Source organism: Furipterus horrens, unplaced genomic scaffold (genome assembly GCF_987537825.1).
Source record: "Furipterus horrens unplaced genomic scaffold, mFurHor1.1.pri manual_scaffold_6, whole genome shotgun sequence".
In the NCBI taxonomy this organism is placed as follows: Eukaryota; Metazoa; Chordata; class Mammalia; order Chiroptera; family Furipteridae; genus Furipterus; species Furipterus horrens.
The window spans coordinates 73,357,564-73,376,842 of record NW_028327176.1 but is presented as its reverse complement, the minus strand read 5'-3'; the positions used below and the strand labels follow the sequence as shown (position 1 = coordinate 73,376,842).

At 40.3% G+C, this 19,279-nt stretch overlaps 1 non-coding gene across 1 annotated transcript; it reads right to left on the bottom strand.

Moving 5' to 3' along the window:
- Positions 1 to 2,354: 2,354 nt before the first annotated feature.
- Positions 2,355 to 2,463, bottom strand: LOC150006499 (U6 spliceosomal RNA). Its single transcript, XR_016512084.1, has one exon. It is a non-coding gene; the product is annotated as a U6 spliceosomal RNA (small nuclear RNA).
- Positions 2,464 to 19,279: the final 16,816 nt, after the last annotated feature.

Below are 19,279 nucleotides of genomic sequence, written 5' to 3'. Positions count from 1 at the left end.
CAAAGAAGGCAGTAGCCAGGAATCCCACCCTTGCCTCCTCCCCTGAATGTTGCAAGAAACCCTGTGCGACCCTTATAGTCTATAGGGTCTGTTGACTTGACCTCTGACAACATCGCACATTGGGAACAGCTGAAGGGAAAGCAAAAAGGAAAGCCTTCCTCAGGCTCATCTCTCGTCCATGAAGCAGAGGGAATGCCACGGAGAGGCTGGCAGGGCCTGAGCCCCTTTCACCTTCTGAGGCACTAAATGTATTAAGAAATGAAGATGTCACAAAGCAAGGTTATAAAAAACTTGGCATATTTTAAATGTTTATAGTTAACCAAGTGATGGTTTTATTATATGCAACAAAGTATAGCACACTCTCCTTAGGCTATTTATAAGAAAACCATATAATTCACATGGCACTGCAGCCAGCAAGCTTCCAGAAGGGATGCAAGTTAGAGCTATAGGAACATCTTTGCCTTCCAGGACAATCAATGTATCTCAGTGGCTGGGGTATGGATGCCCTAGGACACAAGGTCAGAAACTGTTATGAGGCCCTGGTTTCTACCTCATGGCACTGAGAATTAGAATTAATCCTGGACATCATTTGAACTGTACTTGATCACCATCATTGTCTGCATTTTCTCATTTGTTGATTGGAACAGGTTAAATGAGATGATATATATGAAAAACCAGTGGGATATTTCTGGCTCATGGCAAATGCTTCATAAGTACTTGTTTACCAAATTCTAATCCTCAAATCACTTCTCTTCTGGCTTTCTTTATTCTTGCAGCAAGATAAGCACCTCTTCTGTAAATACTTCCATGCTAATCTTTAAATTTCAAAAAAATTTTCCAAAGTTTATTGATTTACAATACACTTACAAAAAAGTGCACAAGACATATAAACCATAAAACTACCGCCTAGATCAAGACATAGAACAATTCCAATCTCCTTCTAATCATCTCTCCCACCTTCCTTCAAAAACACCTGCTCTCCTGATGTTCAACCCAAGAGGCTGGTTTTGTCTGTGTCTGAGTGGATTCCTTTCTGTCTGGCTTCTCTCATGCAACATCATGGCTGCAAAACTCATCCATGTTGTTGTGGGTTGCTTCAGTTACAATTGCGGCATAGTACTCCATTGTGTGGATATACTATACTTTATCCATTCAGTTGTTTATGGAAACTTGAGTTCTTTCAATTTGGTGTTATAACATGGCTATGAACATTCCAGAACAAGTCCTTTGGTGCATCTGTGCGTACATTTCTATTGGGGATATCTTAGGAGGGGGACTCTGGGTGACATGGTATGTGTTTTTCACAGATAATGTCAAACAAGCTTACAAAGTTGTTAAATCATTTATAGTCCCAGCAAAAACATAGTCAAGTTGCATTGTTTATAGTTGATGTTTGCATGTATATTATCATACTTGGTGTTTGCCAGGTATGTGTTTTTCCACCCTTTTACATTTAACTTACCCACATAACTATATTGATAATGTTTATTTTGTGGTTATAATATAGTTGGGTCTCTCCTTCCCTCCCTCCAACCAATCCTCCTGAAATTTGCTGCCTTTAATTGATATGTTTACATTTCATGTAATTATTGATATGTTTAGATTTAGGTGTACCATTTTAAAATTTTTGTTTATTTGCTGTTTCATTTTTTTGTTTCCTCTTTCCTTCATTCTTTTGGATTTTTGGAATATTTTTAGTGTTCCATTTTAATTCATCTATTGCATTTTTGATTATGTCCCTTTGCATTGTTTAGAAGCTGCTCTAGGAGTTACAATATACATAGTTAACTTCTCAGTCTACTCAGAATTAATATTTTGCCACTTCAGATGGAATGTAGAAACCTTATGACCATATGTGTCCCTTTACCCTCCTGCTTTCCAGATGTAGTTGCTGTATGTATTAAATATACATAAATTGAGAACCCAACCAACAATGTAATAATTTTTGCTTTCAACCATCATGTCTATTTTAAATAAATTAAGAGAAAAATAATCTATTACACTTACCCAGATATTTACTATTTCTGTTGCTGTTCCTACATTTCTAATGTTCCAGCTTTCCCTCCAGTATCATATCCTTTCTGTCTGAAGAGCTCCCATAAGTATTTCTTTAGAGCAAGTTTGTTGATAATAAATTCTTAGTTTTTCATCTGAGAATGTCTTTTATTTTTATTGAGGTATAATTGACTTATAACATTATACTAGTTTCATAATAATTATTAGTTTCAACATAATTATTCAAGATTTGTATATATTATGAAATGCTCACCACGCAGTTACAGAGTTTTTTGTCATGAGGACTCTTAGCAACTTTCAAATATGCAATGCAGCTATAGTCACCATGTTGTACATGATAAAATATGAAATGCTTCATGAATTTGTGTGTCACCTTTGTGCAGGGGCCAGGCTACCCTTCACAGCATCATCCCAATTTTAGTATATATGTGCTGCCTAAGCAAGCACAATCTGACACTGTCTTTATTTCACTTTTATTCCTCGAGGATATTTTTACAGAATATAGAATTCTGCGTTGACAGGTTTTATTCCCCCTTTTTCTCAGCACTTTAAAAATGTTCTACTGCCTTCTGACCTCTGGTTTCTGATGAGAAACTCACAGTCATTCAAATATAGTCCCCTATATTTGATGCATTATTTCTCCCTGGCTTTCAGGATTCTTTGTCTTTACAGTTAGTAGTTTATGATATGGGTGGGAATGGATTTCCCTGAGCTTATCTTGTTTGGTGCCCACTGAGCTACTTGAATCTGTAACTTTATGTCTTTCATAAATTTAAACAGTTTTTAACCATTATTTCTTTAAAAGATTTTTTCTGTATTATACTCTTTCTCTCCCCTACTGAGACTGATGACAAGAAGGACCTTTTGGTATGGTTGAACAAGTTTCTGAGGATTTATTTTTCAATCTATTTTCTTTCTGTTTTTCAGCTAGATAATTTATATTGACCCATAGATAAATTTATATCAATCTACCTATATGGATCTATTTAATTATTTTAAAGTTTATTGACCCTCTGTCATTTACATTCTGTTATTGAGTCCATTCAATGACTGTTTTCATTTGGTTATTATATTTTTTATTTCTAAAACTTTAACTCGTTTCTTTTGCATCACCAGCTCTCTGATTAGACCATCTTTCTATTCATTCCAAGGATATTTGCCCTTATTTCCTGGATCATGATTATATCAGCTGCTTTAATGTCTCAAGTCCAACTATGTCATCTCAGAGTTGTTGTCCCTTGATTGTCTTTTTATCTTTTTCCTTGACAGACGCTGAGTCTGTCACTGGGTTTCCAGATATGGAGTAATTTTGAATTGTACCCTGGGCATTTTGCATATTGTTATGAGACTTGTTAAGGGACTTGTTTAAATCCTATGAAAATGTTGATTTTTTTAAAAATCAGACAATGACTTGGTTAAGTTCAGGTTGCAAGTTTCTGTCTGCCTTTTCTGGGCAATAACCACTAAACAATGTCAGTTTAGATTTTTAAGACTTCATGGGGCTATTCCAATCTGTTTGGTTTGTGTGTTAGTCTTGTATCTGGAAGTTCAGTTCTAAAATCCTTTGCTATGCTGCATAGGGTCAGCTTTAGGGTAAGTTCAGACATTCATATACTACTTTACAGGGTCACTTTCTTTAGCCTCTCCCCTCTATAGGCTCCCCAACACTTTCCAGGAGACACTATTCCCTCTAAACTCACCTTGGTTTTTTGGCTAAAAAATCAGGGTTTTTGTTTTCCCACTCTGCCAAAAAGCAACATGATACATAGAGAGAGGGAGAGAAAAAAAGCAACAGGGATTTCCCCCCTGTGGTCTTAGCTCTGCAATTCCTTGGGCAGATCGAAAGATTCCCTCCCTCAGTGCTCTGGTCGTTGTCTGGCTGCCACTGCCACTGCTATTGTGCTGTCACTGACTGCCTGAGGGCTGGGCAGGAAAGATAGAAAACACACAAATAAACAGGGGTTTTCTATATTCTCTCTGACTGTTGGGGCCCTTTCCCATTCCAGACCAGCAATCAAGGGCTTCTTCTGGAGATGTTTTTGTCTTCCTCCTGTGCAGTTCCCTGTTCTATGCTGTCTCTGCGCCCAGGCCCAGAGATATCAGAGGAAGGAAAATGGGAAATTCCAGCAGTCTGGTAGTATTTTGAATTCTGGTTTTCTTCCCAAATCTCCCTGCTCCCATTTATTGCTTCGAGTCCTCTGATAGCTGCTCTGTGCCTTCTGGCTGCCTTCAGTGGGATCCACCCTATTTGACCAGGTCTAAAGTGCCACCAGCTTATTGTGATTCTCTGAGTAGCACTGTCACTACCCAATCCCTTTGTTTATTGATTCATCTGTGTATTGTGTCTTCTGTTCCTGCCCCTTCCAGGATGCTGGCTAGGGGAGAACAGTAACTTGATTCATAGTGAATACTGCCCAGCACACAGTAGGCACTCAATACATTTTTTTGAATGATTGAATCTGCCCTCTCAGTCACAGAGACTTTGGGGACAACTGCTTTTCTCTTTTTAGACTCCTCCTCAAGCTCTCTTCCTGCCTTAAATTGTTTTACACATTTTTCAGGAAAATGTATTGGTCTCCTAACAAACAAGGGCAGGCCAGGAGAATTCCTCAGATGCTTGGGGAAAGAACAGACAGGTGTATGCATTAGAACTTTTCCCATTGAAAGGTTAGAAAGACCGATTCCAGCTTTAACCATGGAAGGAATTTACTACCTCAGGGAGGTGAGAAGTTCAGAGGAATAGTGACTAAAGGTGAGACTTGATCCAGCAACTCAAACAATGCTACCAAGGACCATGACCCTTTGTGTTTGTGAGCTCTGCTTGTCACTGTCACTGAAGTTGGCTTTACACAGAGCTACCTAGAAAGAAGGAAGACTCAATGGGTAAGGTCATCCTGAGACACCTACCTGAAGAAGAGCTCAGAAAGCTGGGAGCCTTTTCTGTTTTCCTCCAAGGTGGCCTTTTCAAAAGGACAAAGTTCTACAAATTTATCTTTCCTGGCAAAGCCAGACATAAATGAGCTGGTTAAAATCCAGCCTGTCTCCAGAGCCTGAAAAATGAACTATACAACAGACACATGACCAAAGTCCTGAGGGTGAGCTGTATTCCATTAATGATTTCCATTTTATATTGCTGCCAACAGACCTGCGTGCCTTCATTCAGACTCAGTCATCACTGAGTCACAGCACCCCAGGCCCCATTTTCCTCCCTGAGAGGCACAGCCCTTCACTGACCCTCACTTATGGCTCCACCCAGCCCTCCCTCTCACTCCAAATCTATAGACTACTGCACTCAAACATTGAGAGTTCAGACAGCAAGTCTGGGGTTGAGAGGTACCAGGTTATCTAATCATCCAAGTTTGAGAGACAGCAAATGCTAGGAGTTCAGACAGGAAGGGACCCATCCAAAAACTGGTTTATATTATTAGGTCCCCAAAGTCAGGTAGTGAGGTGCAGAGAGGGACTGTGGACAGGAAGGAATGTCCATATATAGTATATGATGGCTTACTTTGTGCTGGCCCAGTGCTACAAACAATCTAGGCCATAGCATTGCTGGATTTAAATATAATAACAGCAATACAAAGAACCACCTTCCTGGTTCTGGGATGGGATTACCATCCAGCTCGGGCATTGTGAGTTAGGACAGAGATTACATCAGGGCTGCTCCCACCATGTTCCCTGGGCCTGAGGCTGTGTCAGGGGCATCATAGGTGCTCGAGAAATATGCATTGAAGAGGAGAATGAATGGGGGATAACTATAAAGCTCTGGTGCTCAGTGCCTTGGGAAGATAGTGTTCTGTCTAGGACTCTGTTTTGAGGAAGCAACACAAAGCAGCTAGGTGAAAGCCAGCTCAGACCACTTGCTGGCCTTACTTGAATATTTCCCCAGAGGAAGCTGAGCCAGGCCACAGTTAAGGGTCTCTGCTGTCCGCACTGCAGAATGACAAAGACCTCAGCCAGTGGATGACTTTCCACCCCCTCCCTTGTTACACACAGGTCTCTCAGGTGCTACTGGGATTGTGGGTCATACCCGCTCTGCGTGCATGTGGTGTATTATGTTCCTTGTGAATTGTTCTGCCTTACTCACATCTTAGATCATAAAACCACTAAAGACAGAGATTATATTTGCTCTTTGGTACATGCCTATCCCCTAGCCATCCAAGTACCCATGCGAGGGAAGGACAATGTTTTCACCTCCAGAATGTCGGACATGACACTCAAGCAGATAGAAGAGGCTGGGAGGTTGGAGCGAGTTGAATGCGTTGTCTACAGTTTAGAGTCCCTGCCCTGGCCATCCACAGGTTCTCACGGGGGGGTGTCTCAGGCCACATAGTGGACCCCATGTGCATGGGCTTCCTGCCACCGCCCTGCAGCATGGCTATCATGATTAATTCAGTGTTGCTGAGTCACACTCCTTGTAACAGCCCCCAGGGCTCATTTCCAGGATGTTTTTGGCTCTCTGACAACTTTTTCCTGTTTTGGAAGCCAAAAAGTAGCATTTAAAAGCCAGAGAGGTTTCCTTGTTTAAAAAGAAAGATTTCACTGACTGAAGAGAGAACATGAGTCACAACGGCAGAGCAAATTTCACCCCTGGACTGTCCTCTTCATTTAGACTGACTGGGTGCCTCACTTTTTGACCCACACTCATCACTTATAACACTGTCAAATGAACACAGAAGACAGTTCATGAAAACATGTGCCAAGAAAGCTCCCTGCATTCATTGAAAGGACTTCACCAGCAACAGTTTCTTTCATTCAATACGCCCAACTCTGGCTTAATGCTAAGAATAAGCCAAATAATGATTTTTAAAAAGATGGAACTTACGAATGAAAGAGTTTACAGGAAAATGACCTCACAATGGGTAGTGATGTGGTTTCACTTTCCTTCAGACAAGACTGCAGGGGCCTAAGTGGAAGCAACTCAGCAACTTGGTGACAGAGAGCGTTAAGGTCCTTTGTATACTTTTGCTGCCTCCTGCCCAGCAGGAGCAGGAGCTGGGGAGGGCCTTGGGCCTGAGAAATGGGGACCAGTAGTTGTGGTAAACCAGGAGGAACAGTCTTCAGGATCTCTTTCTGAGAAACCACTACTACAAATAACTGAATGGATGTGCATCGTTATTTGTTAAGTCTTAAATTCAATGAACTGTTAACTAAAAGCCATTACGGGTTGGGTGGAGGTGACACAGTGCCTCACAAGTCATGGGCTCCACACCAGGGACTCAGTCAGGAAGCAGCCCCTCTCAGTGGAAACAAGATACTGAGTCACTGTGGAGCAGGGAGGAGCAGTGCTCCCTAAGGGTCTACATGTGACTCCTGTGAGAAACTCTCACAATAGAAACACCAGGGCACAGGACTCTAGCAGTAGAGGAGGCTTTGTTTATTCACAGGTCTGCAAAGCTGAGTGCACAGCAAAGGTATGTATACCCAAACAGTAAAACAGGCTGGTTTTATACTAACTCCAGTAGCGACCCCACCCCTCTTCCCCTTCCTTCTCTGTTTCTCCATGTTTGGACACTCCAGAGTTACAACTAACGGGATTAACTAAATTAACTGAGGGTAGTAATTTCCTAAATTGTTTGCTGAGCTGTCTAGCTACATTTTCCCATTTCCCAGTGTTTGGTGCTGAATATCTTTCCCCTTTGATCTCAGAGGCATTTGAACTGAGCTGCGGAAATATCACTTCCTGACTTGCCTGTAGGCTAACACTGTTGACTCTGACTCAGAGACCCCCTACTTCAAGATTTAATTACATTTGTTTTTTGATGCTAATTATTTCCTAATCTGGCTTGAGAGTCACCAGTTTCTTTGTACCTTACACTCCTGAGACTAGGGTTCTCCTAAACCCCACTGAGGGTGTCACACATTCCATGAAGGAGAATGGGGTGCTAAAGTCTAATTCTGGTAACAAGGGTGTGGGTCCAAGTAAATGCAACAATGTGAAGTCACAGTGATTATAGCACATCAGAGAATTGTTAAGTTTTTATAAGGGAAGGGCAGCAAGTGTGTTGCATGAAATTCAGAGAAAGGAGACCCTCAGAGTAAGAATTTGCTATCAGACTCACCCCAGGTAACAAGAGTCTGCAGTGTAGATACTGTCACTGAGTCCTCAACACCGAAGGCTGAGAGGGAATCAGAGAGCACTGCAGCCTGAAGGTGGAGGCCCCTCCACCCCACAGCAGAGTCTGCACACAGATGCTGTCCCTCCCAGCACACCCTGTGTGTAGGGGGCAGTTTCTACAGGCTCAGGCCCCGAAACTTATTCACAGCTGTACGAGGTTAGCTTTAAACCTGCCAGTTCTAGCAAAGGTCAATGTAGAAGTACTGGTCAAAGGGAAGCTCAAGTAAGGATACAATACAAGGGGGGACCCCCCAAAACCAGAATTATCTTCTGGAGGGTGGGCCCCTTGTAGTACAGGCTTCTCCAGCTAGCTAAGTGTTCTAGGAACCCATCTGTACCAGTGTGCTAGCTGGTGTTGTTATGAGAGGCTGTGTTAGGCTTCCGTGAATTTTTTTGGAAGACATTCAATGGGGTTGCCCATTTCATGATGGGTGATTTACCAGTGCACCTGCCCACACTGCACTGGGTGTTCAGCAATTTTTGACCAAGAAAGACATGATACCCCCTTGCCCCACCCTCCGCATTCACCAGATCTCACCTCTAGTGACTCTTTTTTGTTTCCCTGGATGAAAAATGTGCTCAAAGCGAAATGTTTTCCTGATGTGGAAGAGGTGAAACAAAAAATGGCAGAAGGGCTAAAAGAATTGCCAAGTTCAAAAACTATTTTAAATAGTGAAAAAAAAATCTTGATAGATGTATTGCATCAAGTGGAGAGTACTTTGAAGGTGACTGAATTTTAAACATGTAAGAATAAAGATACAATTTTTTATAAATTTGGGTTTTTTGTTCCTTCGCATGTGTGTGTGTAAACTTTCAGGGTTTTTAGTTTGTACACAATTTAGATTAGAAGTCCAAAAACCATGGACTATGGGTCTGATGTGACCCACTGCCTCTTTACATAAACAAAGTTTTATAGAAACAGCCATGTTCAGATGTTTACATACTGTCTATAGCTGTTTTTGCATTGCAATGGCAAAGTTGAGCCACTGTGACAGAGACCATAGGGCCTGCAAAACCAAGAATACTTACTATGTGGTCCTTGAATCCTAGATTGGAGCAGACAAGCCACTGCTCACTGACTAGCACAGGGGCTGATGGTTTGTAATGGCCGTGCTGCTGTGGTGATGTGAGCACGAGCCCTGCATATTTTCATTTTTCTTTTTATTCCTTTTTATTTTTTTAATTGTATTTTCCCCATTACCATTTAGTCCCCTATACCCGCCTCCCCACCACACATTCACCACACTGTGTTCCATGTCCATGAGTCTTTTTCCCTCTTTTCTCACTCCCTCCACCCCCTAACCGCCCCTTCTTCTTAGCTGTCATCCTACTCTCCATCTATGAGTCTGCTTCTATTTTGTTTGTTAGCTCCGTTTGTTCATTAAATTACACGTATGAATAAAATCATATGGTATTTGTCTTTCTCTCATTGGCTTATTTCACTTAGCATAATGTTCTCCAGGTCCATCCATACTGTTTCAAATGGTAAAATTTTCTTCTTTTATACAGCTCAGTTGTATTCCATTGTGTAAATGTCCCAGAGTTGTTTTATCTTTTCATCTACTAATGGACATTTCGGTTGCTTCCACATCTTGGTGATTGTAATAACACTGCAATGAACTTAGGGGTACTTATGTTCTTTTGAATTAATGTCTTGGGTTCCTTTGGATATAGTCCCAGAAGTGGGATCTCTGGGTCCAAAGACAGATCCATTTTTAGTTTTTTGAGGTATTTCTATTCTGCTTTCCAGGGTGTCTGTAGTAACCTGCATTCTCACCAACAGTGAAAAATGATTCTCCTTTTTCCACATCCTCACCAACTCTTGTTGTTTGTTGATATATTGATGATATCCTTTTTGACAGATGTGAGAAAGGGTGGACATTGTGGTTTTAATTTGCATTTCTCTGATGATTAGTGATATTAAGCATCTTTTCATATGTCTATTGGCCATCTGTATGTCCTCTTTGGAGATGTGTCTGTTCAGGTCTTTTGCCCATATTTAAATTGGATTGTTTGATTTTTTGGTGTTGAGTTTGTAAGTTCTTTATAAATTTTGGATATTAACCCCTTATCAAATGTATTTGCGAATATGTTCTCAGATTCTATGAGTTGTCTTTTTATTTTGTTGATGTTTTCCTTTGTTGTGAAAAACTTTTCAGTCTGATGTAGTCCCATTTGTTTTTCTTTTGTTTCCTTGTCTGGGGAGATGTACCAGATAAAATATTGCTACGAGCAATGTCCAAGATTTTGTTGCCTATGTTTTCTTAAATGATTTTTATGATTTCAGGTCTAACATTTAAGTCTTTAATCCATTCTGAATTTATTCTTGTGTGGTCTAGTTTCATTTTTATGCATGTATCTGTCCAGTTTTCCCAACGTAATTTATTGAATAAACTATCTTATAGGTGCTTGCTTCCTCTGTCAAATATTAATTGACAATAAAGGTATAAGTTTATTTCTGGGCTCTCTATTTTGTTCCATTGACCTATGTGTCTGTTTTTATTCCAGTGCCATGCTATTTTGATTACTATGGCCTTATAATATAGTTTAGTATTAGGTAGCATAATTTGTCCAACTTTATTTTTCTCAGGTTCACTGTTGCTATGGGGGCCTTTTGTAATTTCATATAATTTTTTTGAAATATTTTTTCTAGTTCTGTGAAATACATCATTGAAATCTTGATAGGAAGTGCATTGAATCCATAGATTGCTTTGGGTAGTATGATGTTAATTCTTCCTATCCATGAACATGGTATGTGCTTCCACTTATTTGTATCTCCTTTAATTTCTTTCTTCAGTGTCCTATAATTTTCTTTTTTTTTTATTTTATTCTTTTTTTAAATTTTATTTTTTGTTATTCAATTACAGTTGTCCCATTTTTCCCCCATTGCTCCCCCCTCCCAGCCCATCCCTTCTCCCACAATTATATCCCTCCCCATTGTCCATGTCCATGAGTCATTCATATACGTTCCTTGACCTGACCCTTCCCTTACTTATCCCCCTTCTCTCCATCCCCCCTCCCCCCTACTGACTACTATTCTAGCCTTTGCCTATTTAGTTCGTTTGTTTGTGTTGCTCTTTAGTTTCCTGTATTGGGTGATATCATATGGTATTTTGCTTTCTTTGCCTAGCTTATTTCACTAAATAATTTTCTCTAATTCCATCCATGTTGTCGCGAATGGTAGGAGTTCCTTCTTTCTTTCTGCTACATAGTATTCCATTGTGTAGATGTACCACAGTTTTTTGATCCGCTCATCCACAGACAGGCACCTAGGCTGTTTCCAGCACTTAGCTATTGTAAACAGGGCTGCTATGAACATAGGGGTGCATAAGTTCTCTTCAATTAGGGTTTCAGGATTTTTCGGGTATAATCCTAGCAGTGGAATCACTGGTTCAAATGGCAGTTCCATTTTTAGTTTTTTGAGGTAATTCCATACTGTTTTCCATAGTGGCTGCACCAGTCTGCATTCCCACCAGCAGTGCAGTAGGGTTCCAGTTTCTCCACATCCTCGCCAGCATTTGTTGTTTGTTGATTTGTTGATGATGGCCATTCTGACAGGTGTAAAGTGGTATCTCATTGTGGTTTTTACTTGCATCTCTCTGATGGCCAATGATGTTGAGCATTTTTTCATGTGTCTATGGACTTTCTGTATGTCCTCTTCGGAGACGTGTTTGTTCAGGTCCTTTGCCCATTTTTCAATTGGGTTGTTTGTTTTCTTGATGTTGAGTCGTACAAGCTCTTTATATATTTTGGAGATCAGTCCCCTGTCTGTGATATCATTGGCAAATATGTTTTCCCATATGGTTGGTTTCCTTTTCATCTTGCTGATGTTTTCTTTTGCTGAGCAGAAACTTCTTAGTTTGATGTAGTCCCATTTGTTTATTTTTTCCTTTATTTCTCTTGCCTTGGAAGATGTATCCGTGAAGATATTGTTACGTGTGATATCTGAAATTTTCCTGCCTATGTTTTCCTCTAGGACTTTTATGGTATCACGGCTTACATTTAAGTCTTTAATCCATCTTGAGTTTATTCTCATGTGTGGTGTAAGTTGGTGGTCTAGTTTCATTTTTTTGCACGTCCCTGTCCAGTTCTCCCAGCACCATTTGTTAAAGAGGCTCTTCTCACTCCATTTTATGTTCCTTCCTCCTTTATCAAAGATTAGTTGACCATAGAGGCCTGGGTTTATTTCTGGGCTTTCAATTCTGTTCCACTGATCTATATGTCTGTTCTTATGCCAGTACCAGACTGTTTTGATCACAGTGGCTTTGTAGTATTGTTTGATGTCTGGTATCGTGATTCCTCCTGCTGTGTTCTGTTTCCAGATTGCTTTTGCTATTCGGGGTCTTTTTTGGTTCCATATGAATTTTTGGAGGATTTGCCCTAGGTCAGTGAAATATGTCATTGGTATTTTAATAGGGATTGCATTGAATTTGTAAATTGCTTTGGGTAGTATGGCCATTTTGATGACGTTGATTCTTCCCATCCAAGAACATGGTATTTGCTTCCATTTATTTGTATCTTCCTTAATTTCTTTCTTCAATGTTGCATAATTTTCAGTGTACAGGTCTTTTATCTCTTTGGTTAAGTTTATTCCTAGGTACTTTATTTTTCTTGTTGCTATAGTAAATGGTATTTTCTTTTTTGCTTCTGTCTCTGAGATTTTATTGTTGGTGTAGAGAAATGCCTTAGATTTCTGTATATTTATTTTGTACCCTGCTATTTTGCCAAATTCATTTATTATATCAAGTAGTCTTTTAGTGGAGTTTATAGGGTTTTCTAGGTATACTATCATGTCGTCTGCAAATAGTGATAGTTTTACTTCTTCTTTCCCAATTTGGATGCCTTTTATTTCTTTGTCTTGTCTGATTGCTGTGGCTAGGACTTCCAACACTATGTTGAATAGAAGTGGGGAGAGTGGACAACCTTGTCTAGTTCCTGATTTCAGGGGGAATGCTTTCAGTTTTTGTCCATTGAGTATGATGTTGGCTTCAGGCTTCTCATATATAGTCTTAATGATGTTAAGGTATGCTCCCTCTATTCCCATTTTGCTGAGTGTTTTCAACATAAATGGGTGTTGTATTTTATCAAATGCTTTTTCTGCATCTATACCTATGATCATGTGATTTTTGTCTTTCATTTTGTTTAGGTGATGTATTATATTTATTGATTTGCGAATATTAAACCATCCTTGCATCCCTGGGATGAATCCCATTTGATCATGGCGTATGATCTTTTTGATGTATTGTTGGATCCTGTTTGCCAAAATTTTATTGAGGATTTTAGCATCTATGTTCATCAGTGATATTGGCCTGTAGTTTTCTTTCTTTGCTGTGTCCTGACCTGGTTTTGGGATTAGGGTAATACTGGCTTCATAGAAAGAGTTTGGGATTTTCCTCTCATCTTGGATTTTCTGGAATAGTTTGAGGAGGATAGGAGTTAGTTCTTCCCTAAATGTTTTGTAAAATTCGCCTGTGAAGCCATCCAGTCCAGGGCTTTTGTGTGCAGGGAGATTTTGGATTACTGTTTCAATTTCCTTCTTTGTTATTGGTCTGTTGAGAATTTCTACTTCTTCTTGATTCAGTTTTGGAAGGTTATATGTTTCTAGAAATCTGTCCATTTCTACTAGGTTGTCAAATTTCTTGCCATATAGTTGTTTGTAGTAATTTCTTATAATTGTTTGTATTTCTGAGGTATCAGTCGTGATTTCTTCTCTTGCATTTCTGATTTTGTTTATTTGGGTCTTCTCTCTTTTTTTCTTAATGAGCCTGGCTAGAGGTTTGTCAATTTTGTTTATTTTTTCAAAGAACCAGCTCCTACTTTTGTTGATTTTTTGGATTGTTCGTTTCGTTTCTATGTCGTTTAATTCTGCTTTGATCTTGATGATTTCCTTTCTTCTTTTTGCCCTAGGCTTTGCTTGTTGTTGCTGTTCTAGTTCTTGTAGCTTTATGGTTAGGTTTTTTATTTGAGATTCTTCTAGCCTTTTCAGATATGCCTGTATTGCTATGAACTTCCCTCTTAGGACTGCTTTTGCTGTGTCCCATAGGTTTTGGGCTGTTGTGTGTTCATTGTCATTAGTTTCTAGAAATTTCTTGATTTCCTCTTTGATGTCATTGTTAACCCATTCATTATTTAAGAGCATGTTATTCATTCTCCATGAGTTTCGGTGTCTTTGATTTTTTTCCCTGAGGTTGATTTTTAGTTTCAAGGCATTGTGGTCTGAAAAGATGCTTGATATGATTTCAATTTTCTTGAATTTGTTGAGGCTTGTTTTGTGTCCTATCATGTGGTCTATCTTTGAAAATGTCCCATGTGCCTTTGAAAAGAATGTATATTTTGCTTCTTTGGGGTGAAAAGTTCTATATATATCAGTTAAGTCCATGTGGTTTAGTGTGTTGTTCAATGCCTGTATATCCTTGCTGTTTCTTTGCTTGGATGATCTGTCTATTGTTGATAATGGAGTGTTGAAGTCCCCTACTATGAGTGTGTTGTTGTTAATATCCTTGTGGTCTTCTAGTATTTGCCTTATGTATTTGGGTGCTCCTATGTTGGGTGCATATATGTTTATCAGTGTTACATCTTCTTGATGGATTGTTCCCTTAAGTATTATGAAATGTCCTTCTTTGTCTCTTTTTATTGCCCTTGCTTTGAAATCCGTTTTGTCTGATATGAGGACTGCTACCCCAGCTTTTTTTTCAGGTCCATTTGCTTGGAATATTTTTTTTATATCCCTTTACTTTCAGTTTGTGTAAATCTTTTGTTTTGAGGTGTGTTTCTTGTAGACAGCAAATATGTGGGTCCTGTTTTCTTATCCATTCCGTTACCCTATGTCTTTTAATGGGAGCATTTAATCCATTTACATTTAAGGTTATTATTGACATGTATTTATTCATTTCCCTTTTGTGTCTCTGTTCCTCCACTCTTTTTTTGTTTTTTCTCTTCCTTTTTTCTTAGAATATTCCCTTTAGCATCTCTTGCAATGCTGGTTTGGTGGAGATGTATTCTTTCAGTCTTCCTTTGTCTGAGAAACTCCTTATTTCACCTTCTATTTTGAATGAGAGCCTTGCTGGGTAGAGTATTCTTGGTTGTAGGCCTTTGTTTTTCATTGCTTGAAATATTTTTGACCATTCCCTTCTGGCTTGTAATGTTTCTGTTGAGAAATCGGTCGATAGCCTTATTGGAGCTCCCTTGTAAGTTATTTGTTGTTTTTCTCTTGCTGCTTTTAGGATTCTCTCTTTGTCTTGGAATGTTGCCATTTTAACTATGATGTGCCTTGGAGTGGGTTTTGGGGGGTTCCTCTTGATTGGAACTCTCAGTGCTTCTTGGACTTGCATAGCTTTTTCTCTCATCAGGTTCGGAAAATTTTCTGTCACTATTTCTCCTATCAGATTTTCAATTCCATGCTCCTTTTCTTCTCCCTCTCGTATTCTGATGATCCTTAAATTATTTTTTCTAATGCTATCCTGTAATTCCCTTACATCTTGTTCATATTTTTTCAATCTTTTTTCATTTTGCTGTATCATTTGAGAATTATTACCTACATTATCCTCTAACTCACTAATCCGATCCTCTGCTTCGTTTAGTCTGCTTTTGACTGATTCTACTGTGTTTTTCAGTTCAGAGATTGCATTCTTCATTTCTTCCTGGTTCTTGTTGATAGTTTCTATGTCTTTTTTTATGCTGGTGTAGTTCTCTGCAAGTTCCCTGTAATTTTCTTGGAGCTGTTGGTAACTTCCTTGGAGGTTGTCATAGTTGTTTTTGAGGTTTTCAAGAATATTGAGCTTCTTCATCACCATAGTTTTGAATTCCATGTCTGACATTTGGGCTATGTCTATTCCATCTACCTCTCTTTCTGGGGATTCCTCTTTTCTTTTCATTGAGAGGTTGTTTCTGCGTCTTACCATGTTGGATTCTTCTTGTTTGTTTTTGTTTTTTGGATTTGTCTGCTTTGCCTTCCGACCTTTGTGGTATGAGATTTTTTTATGGTAGATCTGGGGGATTCAGTGGTGCAGTCTCTTTGATCTCCTGAGCCTGATGTTCTTGGGGTACCTTTTATATCGTTTGTTTATGCTGTCTGGTTATATTTCAGATTTTTTTTTTTGTTAGGATATTCCTTCTGGCTTGTTGATTGGGAGTCACTCTATCCACTTTATCTCTAATTCTTTTGTGGAGATGTCAGTTCAGCCTTCTTGTGTCGTCTTCTTTTTCTGCGTCCACAGCTGGTCTAATGTGATGGGCCAGAGATTCCTACTCCTTGCAGCAGTGGTGTGCACGAGGTGGCCGGCAAGGCGCAATGCAAGGCAGCCAAGAGCCCACCTCAGGTCTGCCACGCTGCGCTCCAGGAAAGCAGGCCACACTGAACTTTGGGGAAGCTGGCAAGTTGTTTTATTTTTATTTTTTTCACTCAAGCATCAGTGCGCGCCCAAGGCGGCTGGGGAACTAAGCTCAGGCCTGCCGCGCCACGCTCCCAGAAAGCAGGCCGTGCCAAGCTCCGGGAAAGCCCTCCAGGTGTTTTTTTGGCTCGAGCACCGGTGCACGCCCAAGGTGTCCGGGGAACTAAGCTCAGGCCTGCCGCGCCGCGCTCCTAGAAAGCTGGCTGCAGCCGCGCTCTGAGGAAGCTGGCCGCGCTGCGCTCCGGGAAAGCCCTTGAGGTGTTTTTTGGCTCGAGTGCAGGTGTGTACCCAAGCGGCTGGGGAGCTAGCCTCAGGCCTGCAGCGCGTGTTCTGGGCGTTGGTCTTTCGCCTCTTAGGGCAGGGCTGCAGACACTTGTGCTCAGTAGAAGTGAGTGTCTGTGAGTCCTGCTGCCCACCGTTCCAGCACCTCCTGAGCGGGCACGCGCAGAGCCTGGGCAAGTGCTCTGCGCTCCGGATTCCGGCCTGGTACTTCGGCCTGGCGCCCACTGGGCTGGCCAGGGGCGACTGTGCACAGTCTTCTGCGTGTCCAGTGGGCCTCCCTGCGCCCGTTGGGTCACTGATTTTATGTCTGTTGGCGTGTATCCGAGGGGCACCTGGACGCACAGCCCTGCGCACCTGGGCCAGTGAATGAGGGCACTTCCCTATGCGCGCCCCCGCGACCCAAGGGGAGGGTTGGGGGGGTGGATGAGTGCACCACTGTGCCTGCGCTCCTCAGAAATGGCCTACCACCCCCAAACTTTCCTCCCCTCTCCACCATCCACTAGAGAAAAATATAAAGGAGAATTATGTTCTCACTTGCCCGGCAGCACGCTGTCTCCTGTCCTTCAGCGCCAATGCCACTTGGTCGAGTCAGGTCTCTGCCAGCGGGCAGAGATCTGCTCTCCTCCCAACTCCTCTCCCGGGGCAGCCTGTGGTCCCCAAAAATCCTTTGTGTCCTTCCAGCCGCAGCTCCGGCTGCCGCCCCAGTCAGGAATCCTGTTTCGTCCCCTTTTTCTCCGCTATCCTCCCTAAACAGGTTGTTCCCAGATGGATTTTCTCTAATCCAGCAGTGCCTTGGCTCGACTCCTGCCAGTGTCCAGCTGCTCACTGAGATGTTCTGTCTGCAGTTAGCCCAAACTGCAGAAGGGTCTCGGGAGCCTGAAACCTCAGCCTCTCCTCACTCTTCTGCCATCTTCCCTCTCTCCCAGTGTCCTATAATTTTCCAAGTACAGGTCTTATACATCCTTGGTTAGGTTTATTCTTAGGTATTTTATTCTTTTTGAAGCAATTGTGAATGGGATTGTTTTCTTAATTTCCCTTTCTTTTAGTTCATTATTGGCATATAAAAATGCAGCTGACTTCTGAATATTAATTTTGTATCCTGCTACTTTGCAGAATTCATCTATCAGTTCTAGTAGTTTCTTGGTGGAATCTTTGGGGTTCTCTCTATATAGTATCATGTCATGTGCAAATAAAGACAGTTTTACTTCTTCTTTTCTAGTTTGGATGCTTTTTATTTCTTTTTCTTTTCTGATTGCTGTGGCTAGGATTTCCAGTACTATGTTGAATAAGAGAGGTGAAAGTGGACATCCTTGTTTGTTCTGATCTTGAGGAGAATGCTTGTAGTTTTTGCCCTTTGAGTATGATGCTGGAAGTGGGTTTGTCATATGGCCTTCATTATGTTTAGGTATGTTCTCTCTATTCTCACTTTGCTGAGGGTTTTTATTATAAATGGGTGCTGGATTTTATCAAATGTTTTTTCTGCATCTATTGATAAGATCATTTGTTTTTTATCCTTCATTTTGTTTATGTGGTGAATCACACTTATTGATTTGTTAATATTGTACCAATCTTGCATTCCCCAGAATAAAGTCCCACTTAATCATGGTGTATGATCTTTTTGATGCACTGCTTTATTCATTTTACTAATATTTTGTTGAGGACTTTAGCAACTATATTATTCAGGGATAGTGGCCTATATTTTTCTTTTTTGTAGTGCTTTTATCTGGTTTTGGAATTAAGATAATGCTGGCCTCATAAAATGAGATTGGGAGCCTTCCTTCCTTGAACTTTTTGAAATAGTTTGAGGAGAGGTGTTAGTTTTACTCAGAATGTTTGGTAAAATTCATCTGTGAAGCCATCCAGTTCAGGGCTTTTTTTTTGTTCAGAAATTTTTGATTACTGCTTCAATTTCACTAGGTGTAGTCAGTCTATTCAGATTCTCTGATTCTTCCTGATTTAGTTTTGGAAAATTGTATGTTTCTAGGTATTTATCCATTTCATCCAGGCTGTCCAGTTTGTTGAAATATAGTTGTTCATATTTATTTTATTATAATCCTTTGTATTTCTTTGGTGTCAGTTTCTATTTTTATTTTTCATTTCTGATTTTATTTATTTGCGTCCTCTCCCTTTTTTTCCTGATGAGTCTGGTTAAAGGTTTGTCATTTTTGTTTTCCTTTTCAAATAACCCCCTCTTGGATTCATTGATCTTTTGTATCTTTTTAAAAGCTCTATTTCATTTATTTAATCTTTATTATTTTTATACTTCTACTCACTTTGGAATTTGTTTGTTGTTCTTTTTCAAGTTTCTTTAAGTGTAAAGTTAGATGGTTTATTTGATTTTTTTTTTTTCTTGAGATAGGCCTGTAATGCTATGAATTTCTCTCTTAGGATTGCTTTCCCTGTGAGATTGTGGATTGTTGTGTTCTCATTTTCATTTGTTTCAAGATATCTTTTGATTTCTTCCTTGATCTCT